General features: G+C 47.1%; 1 pseudogene; it reads right to left on the bottom strand.

Annotated features, from left to right (window-relative positions):
• Positions 1 to 3,603: 3,603 nt before the first annotated feature.
• On the bottom strand, positions 3,604 to 7,103 carry LOC136481837 (disease resistance protein RGA5-like; annotated as a pseudogene).
• Between the last annotated feature and the right edge of the window lie 1,362 nt (positions 7,104 to 8,465).

Consider the following 8,465-nt stretch of genomic DNA (forward strand, 5'->3'; position numbering starts at 1 on the left):
GTCGACTACAAGACACATATCTGGGGTGAGGTGACGAGGAGCTTCCATTATCCCGAGGACGCCGATCTGAACAAGTGCAGGGAGTGGGTCATGCACGTGGCAGGAAGAGCCTTTAGAAACTTCAAGTCCATGCTGACTAGGTACTACCTGAAGCTAGGCAAGTCACCCTATGTCAAATACACTATGGTGAAGGAACATCACTGGGAAGAGTTCTGCAAACAAAGAACAACAGAAGAAGCAAAGGCAAAGAGCGCCAAGTTCAGCGCACTCGCGAAGAAGAACCTGCACCCCCACCACTTGGGCATGACTGGGTTTGCTGGTAAGAGGCCCTAGTGGCGGGAGGAAGAAAGGGCTAGAGCTGCCACCGAGCTTCCCAATCCGTACGACGGTGTAGACTTGAGGGCTAAGGACTTCATCTATGCCCGCAAGCTGAAGAAGCTCAAGGAGGGCGCGAGCAAGTTCAATGAGCCCAAGTTCGAGGAGGTGGAGAGGGCTCTCATCGAGGTCGCTAAATCCAAGGACAGCTTCGAGGTTCGCAGGGGCCAGGACTTGCTAACCCTGGCGCTGGGAACCCCCGAGCACCGTGGCCGCGTCCGTGGCATGTCGTCGAAGATGAGCTGGAACTCAGTGGAGTCATGGCAATCCGACGCTGCCACATACCGGTCAAGGCAGAGGTACAAGGAGGGCATCTTTCAGAAGGGCTATGATCAAGGCGTGGCCGAAATGATCAGCCGGTCCATAAAAGAAGCCTTCACGAGCAATGACCCAGATATGGTGTCGATGAGGTCACAGATGCTTCGCCAGGCTAGCATGGCTGTGCCTCAAGTTCCACAAGGGCAGCCACTGCCGATGATCGAGGATCGCCCAAGGCACCCCGTCAATGACATCCGGGAACCCATGCGCGTCCACCTCACGATCCCGTTCGGTAGGGCGAAAAAGTTGACCGTGGGTGAGGGTTACATGCACCCCAAAGAAGATATCAAAGATTTCAACCAAGACCAGATCCCTGCCAACTATGCTGTCGTGATACTTACATGGTATGCGACCGAATACGAAGAATTTGAAATGGAATATCCAACTGCAGAAGGGGTAACGATCCTTGGAGCTGCCTTGGGTTTCGAAGTCCTGTGGAACAAGGACGACATAGAGATCATTCTCTCGACGCCGACTTCTACGCTGACGGCGACACCAGCATCACAACCATCCGTTGCCGGATCTTGTCCCCCCGATGATCCGGATCATGGCGACGGCGATGACGAAGGCAATGGCGGGGATGACAAGGGAAGGAACTCACCCCGAGGCACAAGCCCTCACCCTCATTCTCCTCCTCCAACAACAAGTCCACCTCCACCTCCCGGTAGTCCATCTAAGGGCACGAGCAAAGGACCGGGAGGCACAAGCCCTCACCCTCGTTCTCCTCCTCCAACAACAAGTCCACCTCCACCTCCCGGCAGTCCGTCTAAGGGCACGGGCAAAGGACCGGGAGGCACGGAGGAACCGGGGGCAAAGACACCGCCTGCTGCCATTGCGAGCACAAGCCACTGTCCTCCACCGCTGGCGAAGACTAAAGGCGATGAAGGGCAGCTCACATACTCACTTGAGTTCGAAAGGTATGGTAGCGGCGAGCATAATTTGCTAATAACTTTTCTTTGCCATAATATGGTACTAACATTTCTATCCCAGGCCGAGATCACCTTTCCATCTATTTCCTGAATCGGATGACTGCCCCGGCCATTACGAGCATGGGAAGTTCATGATAACCAAGGCCCAACTCGTCGACGAGGAAAGGTGGGAGACAAGGAGGTTTCATCTCTGGTACATGTAAGCGGCAAAAGCTGGCCTGCATGGTTTTCTAGTCAAGGTTGTGGCAGAGTACTTCCACTTGCCCGGCAATGATGTAGAACTCCCCGTGGACTTCCACGACATGTACAAACTACTGTGGGAACAAGACCTTGACATCGCCCAAGTTACCTTGTTCTCTATGTAAGTGATGAATTGCGAGTTTCACATATCACCTGCCTTTGAATCGGTCAAGACTACTTATATATGCCACGATGGCTTGTCCTTGCAGGTTGATGGCCTATATATCCAAGGAACTAAAACTTGATGTTATCTATCTATCTCCAATGCATATTGCTCAAAGACTCATCATTGGTTACCACCTAGATGACAATCATCCAACCATGAAAGACTTGACCAAGCGACAGAGAGAGGCGCACAGGAAGAAACTGATGGACAATGAGAAGTTGAACATTTCAAGGTACATACTAGGAGCAATGAAGAAGATCAGGGGAAATGGGTGTATCCTAGCTACCTACCACTTTGGGTAAGTCGAAGACATGCCTGTAGAGATAAGTGGGTAGCTAGCTAGAATTATTATTTCTCGTCGTAACCTGTATTTTGTTTCAATGGCGCAGCCAAGGCCTCGAGGGTCACTGGGTTGCATTTATCATCTACCCTCAGGATGGCAGGGCCTGCGTATTTGATTCGTTGACAGTGCCAAACTTAAAAGGGTACAAGGCCTTTGAAGATTGCCTCAGAGTGTAAATGACTGAACTGTCTTCTCATATGCGTTCTAATGCCCTGCCTAATACTAGTACATTTCGTATAGCACTTATAAGGAGTACGTGAAGGATCCTAAATGCTATGATCGAAGAACAGAGAATTTTAAGGCTAAGCATAAGAACCGCATCAAAATTAGACGCAACTTTCTGGTAAGTATTTGAAAGGTTTAATTGTGCTTTCCATTCATATGCGTTCTAATGCCTGTGTTGTAATGCTTGTGTATCGATCATGCAGTGTGCCAAACAACCGGTAGGATCACAAACCTGTGGCTTCTACGCCTGTGAGTTCCTGAGGGTGTGCAAGCAGTACAACAGTAGTTGGAGGGTGCTCAAGAATGGATTGAACTGGTCGAGAGACGTGCAGAGCACCCAACACAGCTTCAGGCAGACAAAGGCGGACATATGTAAGTTTGTCTTAGACAAATGCGTGCTTGAAGGGGGCACGTTCTTCAATGAGAACAGCCCGCTAGCGATTTTACCGGAGTACGAGAGGATGAGGAAATGGCCCACGATAATGCGTCCGCAGGATTACACCTTAGCGCATGTATAACGACTTTAATATGTAAATGTAATGAATTAACGATGACAAGAACGACTAAGTGAATGTATATATATGTATATTATCTCATGTGTAATGCTGCATACTTTTTAAGTTTAATCTGTGAAATCTGGATGTGATTTGAATTTGAATTTATATGTCTGCTGTATTTTTTTTAATTTAGGAAATAATTTACCGAGGTGGGCAAATAATAAAGCCCGCCACGGCTAATGAACATAACCGCGGCGGGCCACAAAAGGTGTCCGCCGCGGTAAAATAATTTACCGCGGCGGGCAGTGTAACGTGCCCGCCGTGGTAAAAGTATATTTACCGCAGCAGGCACGTTACACCGCCCGCCACGGTAAATCGGTTAACCGCGGCGGGCAAAGCCTCCCGCCGTGGTTAAGCCACGATTTACCGTGGCCTCTAGGCCGCGGCGGACGGCTTTGCCCGCCGCGGGAAACCGAAAGCGCCCGCCTCCATTAAAGTTGTGTAGTAGTGTTAGGCTTCTACTATGGCATGGTTAGATGGACGCCTGCTGCACCCCTGAGCCATCCAATCTTGATGAATTCTTTGGATCTAGAGTATGGGACGGTTGGGATGGACGGCTGCTGCGCCCCTGATGTCATCCTCCAAAGCCTCCACCTCGTCTGCAACAGCAGCGCTGCAGTTAATATCTATAGCCAGATGTTTGAGCCCTGCCAGGTTCTGCAGCCCAAGGACGAGGCCACCTTCCCCAAACTTGAACTGGAACCGTGCCAACAGGTGCAGTTTGAGCCTTTCGAGCTTTGGCATGGCTCCCGGCTCAAACTCCAATGCCGCGTCCCACCAATAACAGCGCAAATGAAACTTGAGCAAACGCTGAAATCCTTGTGGGTTGATTGCGTTCCATGGGTAGACGATGCCTGAATCTCCCTCTTCGCCATTGGGTAAGACAACAGTAAGAGAGAGCAGCATGGGTAAACTTGCTAGGATATTTATTCCTTCCTTGCCTGCTTCACCACGGACAAAAATGTGGAGGCGGGTCAGGTTGACTAGTGAGCTAATTTGAGGGCCCACCCTATTTAAGTTATGTATATCAAGACCAACAAGCTTTCGAAGTGGTAGTGGAGTAGGGACACACGGAACCATGAATGAACATGTGGCATTAGGATAACTCTGCCACACATGTAGTTCTCGCAGGTGCCTGAACAGCCTGGAGAGCATTGAGATACATGCTTCCTTGTGATCCTTCATATCACGTAATTCAGTAGAGCATGGCCAATCAATTTTAAGTAATTTCAGATTGGTCAGATCACCGAGTCCTTGGATAAACTTTACAGATTCAATACCCAAATTGATACTTGATAGCTCTTCCAACGCCTGCAGACTTCCGATTCCATCGGGTAGGCGCACCAACTCATGGACAAGAAGACGCACTAGCTTCTGCAACTGGATAATACTTGCTGGTAGCTTTTCAAGAAATTGCCATCTCACATTTAGAGTCTCTAGACATTGCAGCTTTTCTATATCTTCTGGAAGCTTGCTAGCCTTAAATTTGTTGTCTATCCTCAAGAACTTCAACTGACCTAAACTTTTGACATTTCCAAGAGAGCATTCACCAACCTCACCTTCTATATTCAGCACTCGCAAGACTTGGCTGTTTAAGAACTCTGTGGCATGCTTATTAACCAGAACTGAATTTGAGCCAAAGATATTGATGGATCGGATCTGAGCTCCATTTTTTATCATCCTGGCAATCTCTTCCGCCCGGGAAGAAATATCTTTTTGGATGGATAGACGGCGAATCTTGTTTGAAGAAGAATTTTTAGAAAAACCATTACCATTCCATATAGTAACAAAGTTGTCCTCCACGGCCTTTGATACAATGAACTCAAGTGTGACATCATGGACTCTGCACTGTTTCACTTTGCGCCGTGTCCCCCAACCTTGGTTGGCTGCACCAAACTTCTATTGATGAGCTCATTCAAGTTACTTCTCCCTAGCTGCTCCATACTTTCCCTGTCCTGTCCAGGAATCAGTCCTTCGGCTACCCATAACAATATCAAGTGTTGGCAATCAATCAAAGAATCCTCTGGAAACACACTCAGATATAGCAAACAGCTCTTTATATGGTGAGGAAGGTCAAAGTAACTCAGCAGCAGAATTCTTTTCATCTTATCAATGGGAGAATCTTTGTCAACTGCAGCAGCAATAGACCTCAATACATTGACCCAGACTTCCACTACTTTGCTTCTGTTTGCTAATAAACCAGCTATACTGATTATGGCTAGTGGTAAGCCACAACATTTCTTTAAAATATCATCGGATACTTTCCTCAAATCTAGGTGGCAATCATCACCGGACAAAAATAGCCTCTTAAAGAATAATCTTTGGGAGTCCTCATGACTAAGGGGCTTTGCTTGATACATTTGTGCAGCAATACCAGTACTACAAGATTTGGCTACTGCTTCAATGCGTGTTGTAGTAATAATTCTGCTTCCATTGTCATTGACAGGTAAGGCAGATATCATCAATCAAGATGAAGTACCTGCATACATTGGTTGTGGAATCACGCTATTAATTATGTAAGGCAAACCATGAATTGAAGCGTATTCCAGTGAAGTTAAAGATGTTGGAGAAATGTAAGATGGATCGTAGTGGCACACTTTTTTATCAGTAATTATTACACATGAGAAATACAGTATGTAAACTACCATCATTTAAAAAATATGTTACAACCTCCAAAATGGTAAGTACCGCATTAGAACACCTAGAGACCCACTCAAAAGGCATGACGCATTCAGTTCAAAAGCTGAGTTCCAAAATGAGATATTTATGGATATTTAGAATTCTGGTCATATTTTCCAAGAAGTAATTTTACTGAGTATGGATTAGACGGTGTAAAGTAAAATTTTTACCAAAATGATGCACAGTTGACTTGAGTTTGTTCATTGTTGCAACATCTTTAATGATGACATTTGATAGATATGCTGAGCCATTGAAGTATCTGAGGTAATTTTATGCTGTCAAGTTCATTAGGCCAGGAAAAAATGAATCATTTTTTAAAATTCCCAGAAAATTTCATAAATGGCCTAATAATTGGGTGAGCTCATATGATGAACAAATATTGCACGACGTTATTCTAGCTAGATGAACTGGTTAACTATTAGAAAAAGAAATAATATTGATTACCTCTTGTCCTTTAAGCATTCTTTCACTGTGCGGATGAGCTGCTCAACTGTCTCTAACATCTGTGACTGGTCAAAATGGCTCTTGCTTATTTGAGACAATATATCTCTAAGAAGTTTCTTCATATCTGGAGTTTGTGATACAGACAAAAAAGCCCGCCTATCAAAAGCAGCTTCAGTGATTTTGTGGTACACCTCCATGGCGAGAGTGGTCTTCCCCTGTCCACCTATCCCATAGATGGACACCACCTTGTGCTCCTTGTCTTCACATCTCAATAAGCTGATGATCTCCTCACGAGGAGCATCGATTCCAACAAGATCCCTGGCCTCCTGAAAGAGTGAAGGTGCTCGAGGATCCAAGAGCACTGGCTGAGATGAAGAGGCGAGGAGACACTGATTGATGTCGTAGTAGCGTTTCCCCTGCTCGCTCTGCTCGCTCACGAGCCTCTTGAGTCGTCGGATCTCCTCTGCTATTCCTCTGTCCTTGAACAACGTTTTCACCATTTGAATGGCCTTGTGCACGAAGTTGGCCGTGGAACCTCCATCTCCATGGCTGTGATTGAGCACAAAACGGTCGATGCAATCCTCAATATCGTAGGACAGCTCACGCACCTTGCTCCTCCAGTCTTTGGCGAGTGGATCAATCTGGTTGTCGTCCTTGTCTTCGAGCCTCAGCAGCATGGCTTCCATGGTGCGCAGCTCGTCTTGCAGGGACCGGATCCCTTCCTTGACGTCTCTGGCGAGGTTGTACTTGTCGGTGAGCATGGCAGCCAGCTTGTCGATGACGGAGCCCAACACACCCGTGGCGGCGCTCGAGATCATTTCGGCCATCTTGACTCGTGACTACTGGCTGAGTGAAATGCTAGCTAGCTTGTGGGGTGGCATGAGAGAGGATAGGTGATTCAGTTCTCAGGTTATAGTGAGGCAAACAACAACGCGTCCCATTCGTTAAATATATAATTCTCCTCTAGATTCGTGAGAACCACTCCAAGGCACGTTGTCGCTGACAGTCCACACGACGGCTTCAGTTCTCGAGAAGATTAATTTAAAGAATGCGTTTGAATTTGTGAAAGGGAGCCCATTTTTTGGCCGATCTCAGTGATATGTTTCGTTACACTGTTTCAAAAAATGTTACATCCCTTTATAAGTTTTGGTGGCCGAAGAAAATAGCCACCCTCAATGCATATATAGATTCATGTCACTAGCTTTATAAACTAGTCTCTCAATAATAAATAGCTACCTACTATTGTAATCAAATATGCCACATAAATAATTTTGGTATGGTGTGTAATAAGCGACCATTTCAGCCATCTTCTCAACTCGAAAGCACTCGCTCGATGTAGATTGATTATTACACATGAGAAATTTCCTTCCACTTTCCTCCGTAACCACTTTCTTCCACCAACTCTCTCTCTCTCTCTCAGTTTTTCTATTCGGCCAGGCCATCTCAATCTACAAGCCATGTGACGATAAGTGCTGCTGTGCTGGCCGACGGTGACCGGCGTGCAAGTTGCGATGTCACACCAGGAAGTAAAAATGAAGGACCGAAACGGCGACCAGAGGGGGTGAATGAGAGACTCAAATTTCTTTCAAAAACTTAGGCCGCTGTCCCAAAATCAAACCCCATACCCAAACACACAGGAGAGGAGAGATCCACGAGCCAACTAGGTGGCTGGATGTCTATGGTGATGACCAAGAGACACAGCGGGACCCTCGAGAAACGACCAAGCAAAGCCCTCGACGAAACACCTCAAAGCCGAGAAGTCTGCACAGGAACGGACTGTCTGCAGTCCAAGCGCGGACTGTCCGCGGAAGAGGGGCCGGACTGTCCGCAGTCTGCGCTGGACTGTCCGCTGGCCAGAACTTCGAAAACAGACTGGCGAGAAACAGTTCTGGTCTGGACTGTTCACAACAGCTGCAGACTATCCATGGTCAGGGCCCGGACTGTCCGCGCCTGTGCTGAAATGAAACAGTACAAACAGCCGAACTTGGCTGTTCCCGACCCCAACTGCCGGACTGTCCGCGGTCAGGGCGCGGACTGTCTGCGGTCTGTGGGACATAGCTCCAGAAAATCGCCAAGAACACAAATTCGCCCGATTTGTGACCAAATCAAAACCAACTGCCACCAAATTGAAACAAGGGATCACTAGGTAGTAGGTGAGCTACTCCTAAGAGATCATCGCTCAAAGTATA

The sequence above is a fragment of the Miscanthus floridulus genome, chromosome 9 (assembly GCF_019320115.1).
Source record: "Miscanthus floridulus cultivar M001 chromosome 9, ASM1932011v1, whole genome shotgun sequence".
Classification (NCBI taxonomy): domain Eukaryota; kingdom Viridiplantae; phylum Streptophyta; class Magnoliopsida; order Poales; family Poaceae; genus Miscanthus; species Miscanthus floridulus.